The sequence below is a fragment of the Lates calcarifer genome, linkage group LG1 (genome assembly GCF_001640805.2).
Source record: "Lates calcarifer isolate ASB-BC8 linkage group LG1, TLL_Latcal_v3, whole genome shotgun sequence".
Lineage (NCBI taxonomy): Eukaryota > Metazoa > Chordata > Actinopteri > Centropomidae > Lates > Lates calcarifer.
In genome coordinates, this window is record NC_066833.1 from 11,673,801 (window position 1) to 11,692,099 (window position 18,299).

General features: G+C 38.2%; 1 long non-coding RNA gene across 1 annotated transcript in view; it reads right to left on the minus strand.

Moving 5' to 3' along the window:
• LOC127142390 (uncharacterized) overlaps nt 1–2,843 on the minus strand; it is a 74,595-nt gene extending 71,752 nt beyond the window's left edge. Inside the window, exons 1-2 of the long non-coding RNA XR_007813079.1 lie at nt 2,750–2,843; nt 156–234 (exon numbers count right to left, since the gene is read on the minus strand). This is a non-coding gene — a long non-coding RNA (uncharacterized LOC127142390). The remainder of the gene's footprint in view (nt 1–155; nt 235–2,749) is intronic.
• Nucleotides 2,844–18,299: the final 15,456 nt, after the last annotated feature.

Genomic DNA, 18,299 nt, shown 5'->3' on the forward strand with positions numbered 1-18,299 from the left:
AACACAAAAAGTGAGCCATACTGCAATGTACACTAATCAAGAAAAGGTTTCAGTCTGCTGAGGTGTGACAGTGTGTGTGTGGCCATGTTTATCGTGTGCAATCTATGTCATTAGAAACAATAAGCCCTCCATGATAGTGTGAACAGTTCCATTACCTTGCTATTACCACAGAGGCATACACTGTCTGCAAGGATGTGCTCGTTCACAAGTAGTCCATGCGTTGTTTCTTCATGTCTGTAAGCAGAAAAAAGTATTACACTTTTGAACATCAAGTCATAGATATTTGAAAATGAAAAACCAACACTGTCTCTTATTGACCAAGCATAGCATACTGGGGACTGTGACAAGCCACAGATGTGTTATAAAAGAGGAGGAGTTAGGGTCAAAGGTTTGTGACCATGTAATTTATTGAATCAAATACTCTTTGAATAGAATAGGCTCAAACTCACCCAGTGTGAATAGGCTACTAGACATACAAACATCAGAAAATAAGGGCTTTGCTAAGTAAACTGACCTCAATACTTAGAAACTAAATTTACTCTGGTGGTGAAATGTTTTGAATTCACATGTTGAATTTATTGATGTTGATGTTTAAAAGTGATCTCTGTGATGAAGGAAGGAAGAATTAAGTGTGTCAGACGTGTCTCATTATGATTACTTGGATCCACATCTCTGTATGATCACACACACAAATAACATCTTACACTACATACATGCAAACAACAGTCACTAAGGTATAATGAATTAATTGTCTATAGGTAATGGCGCAACAATTAAAAAAAGAAGCTTCTAAGTATTTGCTTAATCACAGACGTGGTAAAATTGTAAATGCTACAATATCAGTTGAACTGTGGCCACAGAGTTTGTTAAACAGAATATGAAATGGAATCTGTTGGCCATGAAAAAGTAACAGCCAGGGTGAAATTGTTTTTCTGTGTGTATGTAACATTAGTATGTACATTTTCTGGCATTTGTATTCATGTATCAGACAGGTCTGAAGTTTGACAAGATAAATGTGATGTTACAGAAAATACAGAGCAATTAAAGACGGTGAAGATTAGCTGTGCAAAACGAGAGTATGATTTTGCTCACCAGGAATAGCAGCAGTGACACAGTGAAAGAAATATGTGGTAAATGTCTAAGAGTTGCGAAAAGCTGTATCAACCTGACCCCAAACTGATTTGCATTCAGACCACATCACAGGGAGTCCTGCATTTTCATAAAAACCAGTATACCCAATGTTGTTTCATAACAGCACCTACTTCAAACACTGAAGAAAAATGATGGTGTGCTTTAATCTTTAACGGATCCAGAAACAAGAATACATTATATTGTTTCAACAAACAACCTAACCTAAACTTAACCATTATACAGTGTCAGTAGATAAGCAGTTGTTTGGCTGTAACTGGGCCAAGAGACGAGCAAAGGCAAGTCACTGCCTTGAGCAGATAGGTTCAGTGAGGGATTTGGCAGGGCTGAGAATTTTTAGGCCACACATATAATGAGAAGATAATTTTGATTTCAGCTTATGATTTTAGTCAACTGTTAACTTTTCTTGGGAAACCTGAACCCCTCTGGCAAACTGGTTCACACATAGTAATGATCATGTTACTGTAGTCCACAGTGCCAAAAATGAGTTTCTCAACTTGGTTGGCAAGAAAGTGTACTCAGAGACCGTCAATAGTCCTCGCTGAACCTTTGCTGGCCAGAGTAGACAGTTTGTTTTCATTTTTTTCATTTAAGTTTTGTTCAAAGTAACATTAACTGTGAACATGAATCCAGACCAAACTGTAAGCTGACTTCTTGTTTTCTTGACTGTAACTGGAAGTCTGTGCTGTTGTTCCCACTTGACTACACTTTTCTGTGGGGAAGAAAAAACTTAAGTGACAAGGAGCTGTGTTTCTGCACGAAGGATTGGATGACCTCATTAACTCAGTGTGTCCCACTGTGTTCTAAAAATCCTTCACACCTCACACTTGCAGTCTTAATGGGCACTTGAGTACTGTTGGTAATTACCGGAAATCCGTAATACAAACTGGAAAAAATCCACAGACCGCAAGTGTAAGTCTTGGGACTGAGCCAGACGTTCCATTTAGTACCATCAATAAAGTCTCTGGGTGTTTTGTATCGTATTACTATCAGCCTTTTGTTTAACATTTTGCTTCAATTCTAGGGGCAGAGCTGAAACTAATACAGAGGTCACCCTTGATTTTTGCTGACTGGGTTGAAGGGTGTTGACATTCACTATGCATTGGCTGTTGTCTTTCAATGAAAACCTCCTTATCATAAAGTAGTTCTTACCTTCATATTGCGGCCAAAAACATCTTATTAGCTCTCTTTTCAACATGCTTTCTCTGTGGATGTGTGCATGTAACATTTATTTGCCTGCTGTCCCTAATTTACATATTGACAAAATTTTTCTGTACATGATGGAGATAGTATTTCCATGTTAAACAACTTAATTAACCCTAAACCACATCTCTCTGGTGCGACATTAAACACCAATAAACACAGTCAAATTAAAGCATTAAGTTTATGTCCAGTAACCCTGAAGATCCTTTCTTACCACATACTTGGAAGGTCAGCTTTATTATTTTTGTCTGAATGTTGAAAGGGAATAATTCTGCTTTTATTTATTTATGTATGTATTTTAATGATGGCTGTTTTGAAGCCAAGGCTCTGGAGCGCATTTCATTTTGCATGGAGCACATGGGTTCAAACCACAGTGCTGAAGCTTGTATCAAACTACCTTTGCCATGTGTCTGATGGTGTCTGAAACTTCAAACGTCACTGGACCACCAGGGCAGGTAGGGAGGCGTTTGAACAGTTTGAAGACTGTCAAAGTCCAGAGGCATGGGTTGCATTTATCCTCTGCAATTGAAAGAAAAATAAACTCACTACAGTTCTGGATGACGCACAAGGCTGTATATCCCCACTTAATTCAGAAAGCTGTTCAATATCTTTGCTCACAAGCATCCTTCAGTGTCATGTGAAAGGATCTTTTTCAAGCCACCAAAGAAACCACCCAAAGAACAGCACTGTGGATCCAATTCTATTGTCAAATACAAACCTTCAATGAAAACATAAATGGAGTTTCTATAACCATAAATTGCCCCATATTCACTGCCACATTGTTTCCTTTTATTGCAGCAAATTACAATTGAACCTTACATGTCTATATTGTATTGTACATCTGTGCACTTAGGAATGGTCACATCCAGCCAGTATCAGAATTTTCAAAATAGCATCCTTTTTCAACATTGTATTCATTGTTGGGCTTTATAACACACATACAAAAAAGTGAAGGAACAACATGTATGCAGAGTGCACTATCCCTAATGGCTGCAGTAATTTCTGCAAATCACTAGATGTTGTTGTGCTTTCTTTCGTCAAAGCTTCATCAAAGCTCTGATTCATTTTTCTGGTACAGCCAGCCGTCCCTACTTTTCTATGTTTCCTGTGAACGTTAACTTTTCTTGATCAAATAAAAAACAAGCAAGGAACGACAAGCAAATCATCTTCTGAAAACATACTTGTATTGTAAGTTTCAGGAGAGCACGTGATAATTTTTAGTTTCTTCTTGCACACAGACCTTGCTAGTTGCTGTACATGAATCAAGAAAGATCAAGAATCAAGTGCTCCAACTGCACAGGTCATCTAGCACTAGTGAATGGGTGAATGGGGTTGTATGGCATTCAATGAGACTGTGTAAGTTTTCTAACACCAGTATTTTTGCAGCTTTTTAATATGGTCTGTGCAAAATTATCAAAACACTTTTGCCAACATGATTTAATTACTTAGTCTGAATGATCATCGGCGAGTCTCATCAAGAAAACATAAAACGCTTGTGCTCTTGAGACACAAGGACAGATGATACACAACTTTAACAAAGCATCTGAACCTGGGCATTGAATACCAGCTGATGGATTTTACAAATACACAGTGTCTGTTATTAGCAGAGAAACACTGTGTGTTGATGCCACAGGTTAAGTGTAAGGTGAAAGGTGTAAGGTGTGTTCCTCCTCAGCTCTTCTGAGCGTTTCATTATTTTTCAGCTCATTGTGTTTTGTTTTACTACCCACAACTTTTGCTCTCACCACTCTCATCAGCATTGTTCACAGCCACTGCTCAAAATCCAGTCAAAGTCAGTGCTGGCTAAAACAACTCTGTTCAAAGGAGATGTGTGGTGAAAACATATAGTTTAATGCTACAAAGCAGCAAGCAGTTGTCAGAAATACAAAATAAGAGCAACTGATATATCTGTTTTCTGCACAGCCAAACAAACCCACATTGTTTTAATAAAAAAGTTAGTCAATAATTGACATTTTTCCAGCAACCATGATCTGATTTCATGCTACACATGGTGCAAGCAGTTTTCCAACAACAGCAGAGCACAATAAAAGGAGCTTGTTGGCTTGCTGAGGAGTTGGAAGTGTGCAGCCTGTCACCTGCAGCTTTTCATCTGCTGCTACTTTTTGTTCCATTCCATTCACTCCCTGCAAGATTTAAAAGGGATTGCTGTCAAAAAAATGCAGAAATCTTATAAATGTCTTATTTTTAGATGCATTTTTGATTAATGATTGCTGTTAGCACTAGCCTCTGCAACAAATAAAATCAATGAGATGCATGCATGCCTCATGGCCTGTGAATACTTTGCGTGTAAATAAGCAAGAGGTAGAGACCACCATGCTCTCCACCTCTAACAATGAAAACTACTTGGAGGGGTAATCACAGACTGTAAATACATTAAATGATTATCAGTGAAAAAACACAGACCATAAATAATATCAAAGACAAAGTTTTATTTCATAACAATCTAATGTATGCCACCTGCACAGCACAGACTAACTGATGAGCACAGTGAAGCATTTAGGTCAAGTTAAGTCAAATTCTTTATATTTAGAAATAATTATAACTTAAATTTTATAGCCTAGTATCAGAAATCACAAATTTGCCTCAAGAGTCTTAACGTGTACAGCATTACTCTGTCCTCAGACCCTTAAATCAGATGAGGAAAAATTACCTGTGTGTTTGCAGCTGCGCTGCCCACGTGCCAAAAATTAATAAATAAATGGAAATTTGGTCATGGTTAAGAGATCTCTAAGTGTTTTTCAAAATCATACTTGCTGATGCAGGTGCCCCTTACATGTATTTCATGTGCTTAAATCCTTCCTTCCAAACTCAATTGATATTGTGACTGTTTGTAAATGATGTCTCAAAAATGTAACAAACCCAATTCTACACTTTCCTCTGTCTGTCACAGTTCAGGTTTTTCTCATTATACAGCAACGGGGAGAAGGAACAGAAATTCATAAAGGCTGCTCTGTTTAATGCAGTATGTTTCGGAGATGATGGTGGTGTCAGCCAGGCTGCCTTTCACTATCACTTCATTTAGAGGGGAATGAAGATCAGAGGGAGGGAGTGACTCACTCTCATCTCACCCCTGTGAGATTAAAAAATGCTAAATCCCAATACAGCCTCCTTTTCTGGGGAGAAATCCCAGCGGAAGAAGCTCATTCCCCAGAGCGGCTGGATGGTAGGAACTTCACCTTTTGATAAGCTATCATGAGCTGTCTCTGCTCTCAATCAGTACATATCCTCCCTGCTGCCTGACTCCTCTTGATTCTCTGCCTCAGCAAGGGGAGGCGGCATCAATACTGTTTCCACCCCATGCTGCTTTGAGAGAAGGACCATTCTCCCTGAAATCGATTGAGAAGTCTTCAGAAATTGAAAATTGAAATTCTAAACTGTTCAAATAAGAAAAAAGGCCACAAAAGTTTCCATTCTCTCAGGAATGGGTTTTGTTCTTAACATCCCTGCAATATGACAACTTACTAACAGAAAAGTTTCTCAGGCATGTTAAAAAAATGTCTCTTTTAACCTCTAGATCCTTTTAAATCAATACATGGTTATCGCCTCATCTTCTTTAAACTTCAATTAAAATTACTGGCTGAAAACCTGCTAGTAGAGTTTCTAGTTTCAGGGCATGAGGACGAAACGCAATGAAGACTACCTACAAACTAAGGTGTTTCATGAATCAAACAAATTCTTATACAAACTACTGATGAAGTGTGATATTTGGCGTGACAGTAGTAAAGTAAAAGGTTGTTCTGATAAAGCACCAGCAGTCAGTCACTTTTCTTTTTTATGTATGTACAAGGTAGGTGTCAGGAGTGAGGAAGTAAACATATCATGAACATCACGCACACACACAAATGGATAAGTAACACAAGTGAATGAACACAACTCACTAAACAAGCTGACCTAACCCCCCCCCTCTCCTCCCTCTATGCTGTGGCAGGTGTTTGCTATAGACCAGGACACAGGTGTAGGCAGTTTAAACTGATTATTGCTTCAGTCACATATTTTACCATGGTGGAGGTTAGACCAGGACCAGCAGCATAATAATTCAAAACAAAAAAACTAACAAATGACCTGACAAAGTTAATGAAATGTGTGTGTCATATGTATAGTAACAATGACAGTCACAAAGGCTAAATAACTTGCAAAACAATGCAAAATAAAAGTGTGCTGGCTGTATAAAAGCTGTTCTAGCTGACACAATCAATAGAAATAAAGCATACTTTCCTTGCAAATATTGGTTTGATTATTACAATTCCAACTCTGTCTGACACAACTTTCACACATTTGAATGAAGAATAATCTAAGGTTATTCCTGGGAGTCCTAAAATCTATTGACTTTGCTCATTAGTAATTCAGTTTCTAGCTCACAGCATCTGCAGCATCATTTCAGAAGACCAGATGAGAAAATCATACAGCTGGAGCTGTAATTCTGTGTCTTTTCTTTCCTGGCCTGCCTGTCAGTTCCCACACCACCTGTCACTGGAAGCTGCTACATCTATCAAATACCATTTTCTGCTGCATGTGAATTAACTTATTTCAATTCAATATTCAGCTCAATAACTTTATTCATCCCCAGTAGGGCAATTAAAGAGCCGGTGTCCACACTGTGTGGTCTATCAGCCATTAATGATCTTTCTGTATTAATAAAACTAAAATGAAATCAGTTGGGGTTTTTTATGGCATAGAACCAACTGAACACATTAAATGTACAGTTGTTGTACAGTATGTACGTGTTGTGTGAGTGATGAGTATGTAAGTGATGATTCATTTCTAATTTAATTTTCATTCAGAAGCACATCATGTTTATTGCCTGTACGATGATATTGCCAGAGAGCAGCAGACGGCATGCAACAAACATCCTCCAGCCAGAATTGCATTGAAGATTTTGGGCCATGACAAGACACTTCCCACAGGGTAGTTTCTAAAGTTAAATGTTACTCAGCCTTAAATAGTCTCAGAAAACATGACTTCCTTTTTTTTTAAATTAATTTATTTGTGTGTTAAGAATTAAACTTTCCTAGTTAACAAGAAAAAAAATGGTATTCACCACCAGAGTTCATGCAAGGTGCACTGCACAGTATGCAAGAGAATAAAGAGATAACATCAGGACATCAAAGTCATGGATAAAGGCTAATTTAAGCAGCAAGTGCAAAAGATCTGTGAGGTAAGGTGTTTCACATACAGTAGTACATAGTTCCAATTAATCTACTCTGTACTAAGAACAAGTGATCTGTCTTTATAATGTACCCAGAGAAATTTAGCTTCTATGAAGAGGGAAATGCAAGTTTCTCAGCAAGTAAATTTTTAGTGCTGGACTAAAGCACACAGCACAGCTGTACAGAAACCCAGTAATCAATTGACGATGTAATGACAAAGCTGGGTAATAGTCCTTGAAAGATTTGCGTCTTCTGACATATCTGAATAACATATATTGACATTCAGCTATGCCCTGCTATCTTGTTAATTTTACTGTTATTATGTGCTGTCATGTCATACTGATCAACAAAGAAACAGATGTCATTCCAGGGACACTGGAGGTGAACTGTAGGTGTTGTACATGTGCCATTATCTAAAATGACACTCTACTTGAGCATTTGTGTCCCATTGACTTTGAGGCATGGTGTGATACACTAATCTAATGTGGAATCAAATGGAACTATTAGCCCATTAAAATGTGAGTAGATGTAGAATCAGGCAGACGTTGCCTGTTAGTTTCATTCAGTTTGAATGATCCACAACAAATTGTGTAACACAGCTGTGTTAGTAAGCACAAGCTTTAAAAAAAAGGTTGCAGATGTTTGTTCGTGGATAAATGGTTGAAAACAAGATAATGGAAAGTTACTATACTGCTGGGTGACTTCCAAAACACTTCTTGGCAAATCTTTAGTTATGGATAAAAATGGTAACATAACCTTGCTTGGTCTAGAATAGTAGTAGTTACAGTACGATCTGGCAGTTCACTTCAGATTCTAGCTTAAAAAGTCAGCATTCAAACATGCTATAGATATATGTGATCTGCTGACCTTACTCTTGAAGACATATAGATGCATCAAATGACATGTTAACTTCTTCAAGTATTCACCAATGACATTCTCAAAAGCATGCTTGCAAGATGCACATTTCTTTCACACTTCAAAGACTGATGCCCAGTCAGGGTAGGGGCATGCACACTCACATAATAATAATTGTTGGGTTTGAAACTCAGGTAAGGTGCTATGCTGTCTCTTCTTTCTCTTCAATTATGTGGTCTGTCAAAGTGTCAGTGATCACACAATTCATTTTAATGAGAAAAGTCTGATGGGTGACGTATTTCCAAAACAAGCTTTTAAATATTTATTTCTATCAGTGCACGCTCTTGTAAAATCATTTTGTGGGATCGTATTCAGTTTTATGGGATGCATAATATTCACAGAGAGATTCACAGACTTGATTATGACGCTGTCAAATTGATTGAAAATAGCTTTAGATAAGAAAGAAAACACACCACTGATAAATGCATTCAATGCAACATAATAATGCCATAAAATCATAGTAATATATCTCTTTTGATACAGGTTTCAAAGCACAATGTCACACAAAGTCACTCAATTTTAATGACCACTTAACACTGAATAAACATTATTTTTCATAAACAAATTATTTGTACTGATTCATTTTTTTCTATATTATAGCTTTGATTTTCAGCTGAAAAATAAAGCAGTGTTAAGGGTACAAAGACAGCTTTTTGCGGGAGACCTGAAAAAATACTGTAATTCTGTTATTCCTTGGGTTTGTAAGGATGAGGACAAAATCAGCTTGGGACACTAAACATGCACCACACTGATAGAATAAGTAAACAAAGTAATAGAAAATGAAGGTGTCCATTTCAGACAAGAAATAACATGCCACAGCAGTAATGGGTACAGGGGGGCTGTGTGTGGATTCTGGGCAGGTAATTTCTTCCTTTGTTGGTTTTATGTTTGGATACAGGCAGTGCAAAGAGAATTACCTGCTCATTGTTTGTTTTTTACCCAGATAATGCCTGACTCATTTTATCAGGGGATAAATGTTGTTTGCATACTCTTTTTGAGAAAAACAATAAAGGGAACAAAAGCCAACTCTGCTAAACTCTATGCTTCATAGCAGATACACACTGAAAATATACTGTGCACATCATCGTCCACAAAGGTGTTTCCAAGTGCCACCATGAGTCCTTGATGTGTCCTTTATTGAAGTTTGCACAAAATATTAAATTATCAGTTATAAGGGCTGGTGCTAGCAGTGGAGCAACAAAAACCATGACCAATCAAACAGCAGCAAGATCTCCCCTTCAACTACTATTCTAAGCTAAATAAGAAAAGAAACAGGTGCCTTTAACATGACCAGAAATAAAAGGAGTGGATAACCAGTCTCCATCATACAGTGTAGAAATGGCCCTACAAATGAATTGTTCATTGTGCTCCATAGATGTTTAGTGAAATTGAATATTATGCCAATAATCTATTTTTATCACTTCAGTTTAGAAACATCTACAGTGGTACTGGTCCCATGACAGAAGATGATTTGTTTCATTAGTTTTTAATTTACTCATCACAGCTAAGCCATAATATACAACTCCTGCCTTTGTTCAGATTGCTTCTTTCTCCATGCATTCTGAAGTCGAAGCATTCAACTTGTGGTAACAAGAATTTCCAACTAACATTGTAGCAGTTCAAAGCAGATGAGCCTTTGCAACAGTTTGCATGGGTGAATCTTTGCCTTCTTTTGTATATCTTCAGTGACTACAATGCATTGAGCGAGCACTCAATGGATCAAGTCCAATTTTATCTCCAAAACCGGTACCCCACAACTAATTTTAGAATCAGGCTGAATTTCCACCAGTTTACTGGGCTTATCATTTGTATGCAGTTTGAAGGGGTCAGGGTGCCTGAACAATGAATGATCTGGCTCCCAGGTGCTCAGATGGACTTTTGGCATGTCATAAATTTCAGTCGGCTGTCTTGCTGTTTGAGCAGTTCCAAGGTCCAACTTCCCATATGGCTACTGTGAAAATATTTCTAAGACTGTAGGGAGCTTTACATCTTGTGGCTAAAACCGGAGACTTGAGACTGCTGCAATATAAAATTGAACTTGGCTATAGAACATAGAGACCATGTTGTATGCATTGTCATTGTAGTACTGTAAAATATAATGCTGCCTTGCTCTCTTCTTGTCATACTCAGGAGAAGTGTTTCATTTGAGGACTTTTTTTTTATACATTCAAAGAAGTATGTGATCCACAGTGGACCCACTTACTGCTCTGGGTAATTGCCTTGGCTGCTTATACCTAAAATTGCTGCTGCCTTATTCATATATGAGTCACAGTACAACCCCAGGGCAGCCACCTTATTTAACAAGAACGCATATCTTTGGCAGGGGAACACAGTCAGGAAGACCCACTGGACTAACATTTTGTGATGCAGCAATGCCTGTGCAACCTGAAGGCTGTACAGGTGGTTTCTGAACATGCTTCATGCAAACATGATGGGTTAAATGTGAAAATATGCATTAAAAAAAGCTATGTGAATCACTTACATGCTACAGGAAACAACAATAAGAGTCTCCTAAGCAGTTGGCATGGCTATCTCTCCAGTTCAGAGGCCCAAAGGATCTTAAGCCTTTGCAATATAACCTTTACTGCAACAGTTCTGTGTCCATAAAAACATAACATAAAATCAACAGGAAAGTGCTTCATAAGGAATGGCAAAGGCAAGAACTCTAGTACCCTGGGTTTTCCCCAGAGTTATTTGTTGATTTCCTGTTGTGCTTTATTATATCAGAGACACTGTTTAATAGGCATAAATGTTTGTCATGCTTCCATGATATTTATCTACTCTGAATACAAAATGACATCTGTGAAAGAGAAGCCAGCTTACATTATTGGAAAAATAATGTAGAATGAATTGCATGAAAGTTATTTTGATTTGTGATGAGTTTGTTAAGAGAAATATATTCATAATTTTTGGACAGTGCAGTTTCCATTGTCTTCACCAGGCCATTTTAGGAAAACTGTGTGGATTATCATTCATATTCATCATCATATTAGTGCTAAAGATCCCCATCAGGACTCAAACCTGGGATATTCAACATCGTAGATCCCTAACCCATCAGGACACCAGCTTTCAGCTTCTCTCCTGTCTTTGGAACATTACAACGTCACACTTTAGCATTCCCATCACCAGCTGCTGACTAGTGGTATATCATGGGCTGTATGCACTCCATTTTACCTCTTGTCCTCTTGTGTATCTACAGAGCTTTTATAGCTTCACAGGCAGCTGTGTTTAGGAAATGCACCTAGCATTGTTTGATTTCATCACCACCTGTAAATCTAATAGTTATTTTTTTAAACATAGCAAACATATGCCCTCCAATAGCACTTTTGACATGTGAAGTTGATTTCACAAATTCATGTACTCACATTCTAATTGCACATCATTCTGCTGGCTTGATGTGTGGGAAAAGGCATATGCATGGACTTTGTACATCATTTCACAGATGGAAATGGGAGGCAAACAGCTATCTCCTATTGACTCACCACCCTGTCGGTTTGTCACTGTCACAACATCATTTTACTTCCTCATTTGCTCCCATCATAATGAGTACAGCTGTTTGAGGGATTAGTCACTTGAACATAAATATTTAATTGTGGGGCACCTGCTTACACAACTGATACTGTTGTTGTTCTTGGTAGGAGAGTCTCTAACTTTGAGTAAAAGGTAAGTAGGTATTAATTTTCATGGTGTGATTTGTTGTTTGTGATTTGTAAACATAAATCACATTACATTTAAACACAAGTGTCATGCAAGCCTCTCTACCAGCCCACTTGTTTTTTTGTGTGGAAATAGCACAAGAGAAATAAAGCAAGGTCTGAGTGCCAAAATAAACAAAAGTGAATCATTTAAAGTCAGTACAAAAATCTTAGGATCTTTTTGAAAACTCCCTCAGTTCTATTTTACTGACAAGTACTGAAAGTTTGTAAGCTCTAATCAATGTAGCAAGGCATCAGGTCGAGGTCTTTATCCTACTGTGTTTGCATAACATTGTCTATGTTGCTGGTCTCACATCAAAACAGCAGCATTTCTTAATTTCCCTGACTATGTACAGTACATACATACAAAGATAGAGATGACAACAACCTGAGTTTAAAAAGCAACAAGACTGAAGGAGCAGTGAGCTAAAGAGATTACATTTGAGCTAACTGTAAGTGGTTGCCAACTTGTGAGAGAGTTTTTTTTTCATATTTTCAATTCCCTTGCATAATAGGAGCAAGAGAAAAGAAAATGTTATATTAAAGAACATAGTATAACAAACCCCAGAACAATCAAAAAGCAATACTCTGACCTAATGAAAGAAGAAGTGACTAACCACTGAAACAATAACAGCTTTAGCAAATCATTTGCAATTTAGTAAAGCTATTCACCTTTAAACCTGGTGAGTTTAATAAAACAAATTCTATGCAGATGTGCAGTGTACTGCAGACTTACCTGGCCCTACTCCAAAAAGACAAAAACACAAAGGATCAGACCAGCTAGCCACAGGAGAACAGAGCACACACACACACTGAATGTCCAAAGGAGAGACAAAGCCCTTTTCTTCCTTCTCTCCCTGGTTTAATGTCGGGCGGCAGCCAACAAGCTCGCACAAAAATAGTCATTGTGCTTCAAGAAGAACATTCCTTTCTTGATGTGGCCAGCTTTGACGTGGGTCTGATTAAGATTATCAACCAATCTGTAAAAATTCTCCTGTATTAACAGTCTTGGTTGCACATTACAGCACATGCACCATTGCTAAAATAATCAGTGATCAGCCTTTTGTGGTGCAACTTACAATGATTACCAATTTGTTTTGAATTGGCACAGTATATTACAAATATATTATTCAATATGACACAGTTTACTGGAAATATATATTTAAACCTACATCCTGTTACATTAGACTTTGGTATGAAAAATACATCACCATTTTATAAGGGTAAAGTCTCCAGTGTGTCCTGGACTGTTACAGCAGCCAGACTCCAGTGCTGAAGGCAGTGAGAATTTCTCTGGCCAAGCACAGTGATTGGCACTGGATGGATGAGTGCAGCCTGAGGCAGTCCAGTGTTGCTGGATATCAATCACTGTTGATAAATAGCCCCCTCCACTGAAAACAAATGTCCCCTCTTTTACCACTGATTTAGATGAATCAGCCAAAGGACATCAATATCCAATTGGTCTGGCTTGCTCTCTACTCATCAAAGTACATCTGTTAGTCGTCTTTTTAGCGGCAAAACAAATGTCCTCTAAAATGCTGGCAAGCTTGAAATTTAATTTCCTGACTATACAGTCACCTATTAAAAAAAAAAACACTTCTGTGAAGACAGTCACCTCTTCCATGTGTTGAACCATGGTATATTAATTTTCTCCTGAGTTTATTACTGTCTCTGACTATTACTGCCCCCTCTCTCGCCATCATTCACACACTGAGGCTCTTCTTCATTCTCAGTAGAAAGGCTGTGAAATCTAAATAGGTAATTATCTGAGTTGTGTGAAGCAGAGAGGGGCCACTAGCAGGTCCTCGTGACCGGCCTAAAATCAAGCTCGCTTCTCAGCACAGGAATATTAATTGCAGTTCCACCTTGTGTCCGGGGCCTTTATTGGATCCTCTTGTTTTCCCAAACAAGGCAAAATAAGGGCAGCTTTTAACCTTCCCACATTCACCCATTGATTGTTTACTTAACAGGTTAGCATTTTGGAGGGGCTTCACCTCAGGCATTATTAATTGAGTCCCTAAACTGACAATGAATGTTGATCGTTTTTTTTGTTGTTGTTGTTGTTGTTTTTTTGTTCTTGTTGTTGTTTTTTTCTCTCTCTCATACTACTCATTTGAAAGTGTGTGTGTGTGTGTGTGTGTCAGAGAGAGAGAGAGAGAGAGAGAGAGAGAGAGAGAGAGAGAGAGAGATTGGTTGCCCTATACTTATCCTTGCTTCTCACTAACTGAATAGAAGTCTGTTTCTGATGACTTACTGCCCCCAATAGGCCATAATGGTAAAAACCAAAACATGAATGAGAATGGACTTGTGCTGTTGCCTGGCTCGTTCTGTATTTGAAAATGTTTGCGGTGAGCAAAGATGGAACAAATTAAAACAAATGCTCCATACAGAACCTGGACTGAGCTATAACTTAAAATACACTTATAGTAAATAAAGCACTCTATCCTGTATGTAGCATACGTGTGGGTGTAAGAACTAGTCATCTGAAGGTCACAACAGTTTGGGATAAATCTGTGAAACTGTTCATAGTTGATTGGTGCTGGTGACCTTATGCAATTTAATATGCACTCATTCACTTTGCTTCAGCAGTTATAACACTGTAACTATAAAACAGGTACATAGTCACATATAGACACAATACTGTCTCTATAGAGCCATAAAGAGTCATATTAAGTGATGTTGCATGATTTAAACCAGGATTTACCATAAATGCCAACAAGATGAACAAAAAACTTGAACATGATATAATAATAATACATTATAATAATACATTTTTAGATCTTTTTGCATGTTACAGTAGGAAAAGCACAGGTGTAATCAGTAACACTGACAGCTTCAGTTACAGGGCCCTGGTTTTCTGCATGGTGTTGGTGATACTTAAATAGAACAGAGCTATCAGTAATGTTCTTAGTATCACCTGTGATAAAATAAAGGCCAGCTGAAATGTTATGGCAATTGCCATTATCACTCCAGGTGACATTTGAGGACAGCAGATACCTCATTTCTCCATTCACCTCTTAAGTTTTTAGCCTTCCATTACTTTGCATTATCTCAAATACTAATAATAAACGCAGGCTAGCACACAGGAGGTGCAATGAACAGTTGGACATGTCTGACAGGAGCATGTTAGCAAAGGAAATCATATAGTGCAGCTTATTGGGAGTAATGCTACAACTCTGACAGATTCACTGTTTGTTAGGATGCACATAGCCAATCCAAATATGTTCCTTATTGATCATATCACATTTTATTTCTCTCACAGTTGGTGTCTGTCAGATTTGCCTGAGGTCATACCACCTCACCTCCTGTCTCAGTGTGGTCTGGAGCTTCTTGACTGAATGGTAACAAATGATCATCCTTCTGGCTGCTCTCTGCAGCCCTGCTCAAACAGCCCACAGTGGCTGGCTGCTGCTCCCATACAGACCTAGTGGAGGGGGGAGATGAGCGGAGATGGATTCCTTCTGTCATTCTCCACTCAAGCATGCCAGACTCTATTTGAAGAGATGAGCTATGTTTGATTCCACGTCTCTAATTAGCCAAACAGGCCTTTGCCTTGTTCAGAGAACTATTATATTGCCTAATAACAGCCAGAGTAGAGTCCTGAAAGGAAATAACTAACATTCTCAGTTTAGAGATGCCACTGTCTTGAAGTCCAAAATAAATGAGAGCACAGAATTGCATTTTGTAGGGATTTGCAAGTATGCAAATAGCATTATAAGGAGACACGGTATGTGTGCACAAGCTAGTGTCCCGTAACAATGAGAGAAATGCCAGAGAAGTGGGTCTCAGATGATTAAGAGCTGCCTCTTTCCCCAGGCGTCTTTGTCTCTAGAGACACATCATCTTCCTGATAGTTTCTAGGCTGAGCTTCGGCCCTGCGACAGATGACAGAGAGAGAAGCCCAGCTACTCTTCCTTTGTCTGGTTCAGGAGGGCAGACTGCTGCATCTAGCTTTATTTATCTTACAAATGACTCTATCTCTAGGTGCTGGTGTTTGACTTCACAGCTGGATGATTGAGAGGGTGTAGAACTGATCTGATCTCTATACTCTTCCTCTCTGTCTGTTGTAATTTTTTTCTATGCAGACACTTAAAATTCATGAAGCCACCTTCCATTAGTTCCAAAACAGGTATTTTTCTTCACTTGCCAGCTCTCATAGAACATGCCGCTAATCACATTTGATCTGGTCGGCGTTTCAGTTCCTACTCTATTAAAAGATACCTGTGTAATCAACAATCCTCTGTCTGTGTAATCAACAATCCTCTGTGTGTTTCTGTCTTTCATTTCCTTTTTCTTCAACAGACAAAAACATGATCTTTCATTTCCTAATTAACTAACACAAGGGCTTGTGAAGGAAAGAAAATAAAATGAAGCATAGATTGTCTTCTGAGTAAAAGCAATTAGCACCTTTCCCTTGGCGGTATATAACATCACAGGTTGACTAAATAGTTGTATCTCATTGTTATCCTGGGGTGTTTTTGGTTTTTTTTTCCTTGCCTCCTATGGAGACTGACCTATATGGAGAAGAAATGTCAAGCGTAAGGCAGGGAACAGATGAGTGAAACAGCAGAGTGAGGAGACAAAAGGAGACCAAAGCCTGCACTCAGATCCACTCATGCAGCAAATGGAAAGAAAAAAATCTACTTTTTCTCTCTATGCTCCCCTGGAGAGGTCACTTCTTCTCACAGTTACATGGTGAAAGCAGTCGGATGGGTGTAGGATACCACATCTCTTTTCTGATTGTTAACAAGATCAAAGCCTAATTACATCCAGACAGAATATTTATAACTGTGCATCGGTGATAGCACAGTTGAGGTTTGCAAATTCCACAACTGCATTTCTTGTCTTGTGTAGAGGTCCAGCTGTACAACCCCAGGCTGCATGTAGGAGGCAAGACTTGAGCTATGTTCTGATGCAGTTTTCTTTGTTCTTACTCAGTTTTCACATGATGAGTGCAGTGGGCAATGGCCATAACAACATATGAGGGAAATAACCAGCAGGCACAAACTTTAACCATCTCATGAACTTGCTTGGCGTTTTAATTCTCACTACTCAAAACACTGATGGATTATTTGGCAACTGTTACACAGGCTTTAAAACAGAATTTTGCTGCAATGAATCAATTAAGATGCTAATACTAACCTTCAGAAAAAGAAAAAAATACACAGCACAATATGTGAAGTTTCATACCTAAGACTCCTTTTGTTTGTTTCAATGATTAAGAGCCAGTAAATTTCACTGTCCCTTTGAAACTTTAAATCACTCATTTTTAGTTGGGACTTTGCTTTGCTTCACTTGATGTCTGCAGTAAGTAGAGCATAAGAACTACCATTAACATAAAAGTTGACAGTCCTGCCACAAAGCTTTTGCCGTTTATTTTAGTGTGTCAATCAAGCAGCATGAGCAGCTTCTCAGGAGATAAGCTGAGGTAACAATTTATGAAGACTGACAACCAGGCTGAGAAGATGTGCAAAAAGAATGCTGCCAAGAAAAAATGTGCCACTTACTTGCACCTAAAAATATACATAATTGCCACTGGAGATACTACACCAGAAAATGTTTGACATTTATGTCATATCGCCATATCATATCTCTGGTGGTCCTCTTTTTGGAGATCAGTTTCACTCTTACTCAGTATTACTGTATTTCATCATATTAATGGTAGTTTTTTTTTTTTCTTTCTTCTACAAACAAGATGTGACAAAGATGATATCATTGAGAGCTTTTTCATGCAGGTTGACAGGGACTGAGAGAACTGACACTGAGCCTCTGGGATATGGTGTTCTGTCTTTATTCTTTGAAGACCTGGCTTTGATAAGAGGCATACATGCTGGCACTTACCCATAGCTAATACAGGCTACTCAACACTAAAATGTACATCACATCTAGGTTAGCCCGTGGCTAATACAATCGGTGTATACACAATGATTCAAAAGACATACTACTATCTCAATTATAGATGCAAACAATTGACTTCAAATTACACTTTAATATGCTGAGCCAAAAACCACTAAACCTCAAATCACAAGATTTTTTATTTATTTATTTTTAATTCAGGGACTGTTTTACACACACTTGATATATTATTGGGTGAGCCTAGCTAAAATTAATGCAGTACAGCAGTCCTGCAGTAGTTCTTACCTTTAAAATTACACTCTGTTCATTTAAA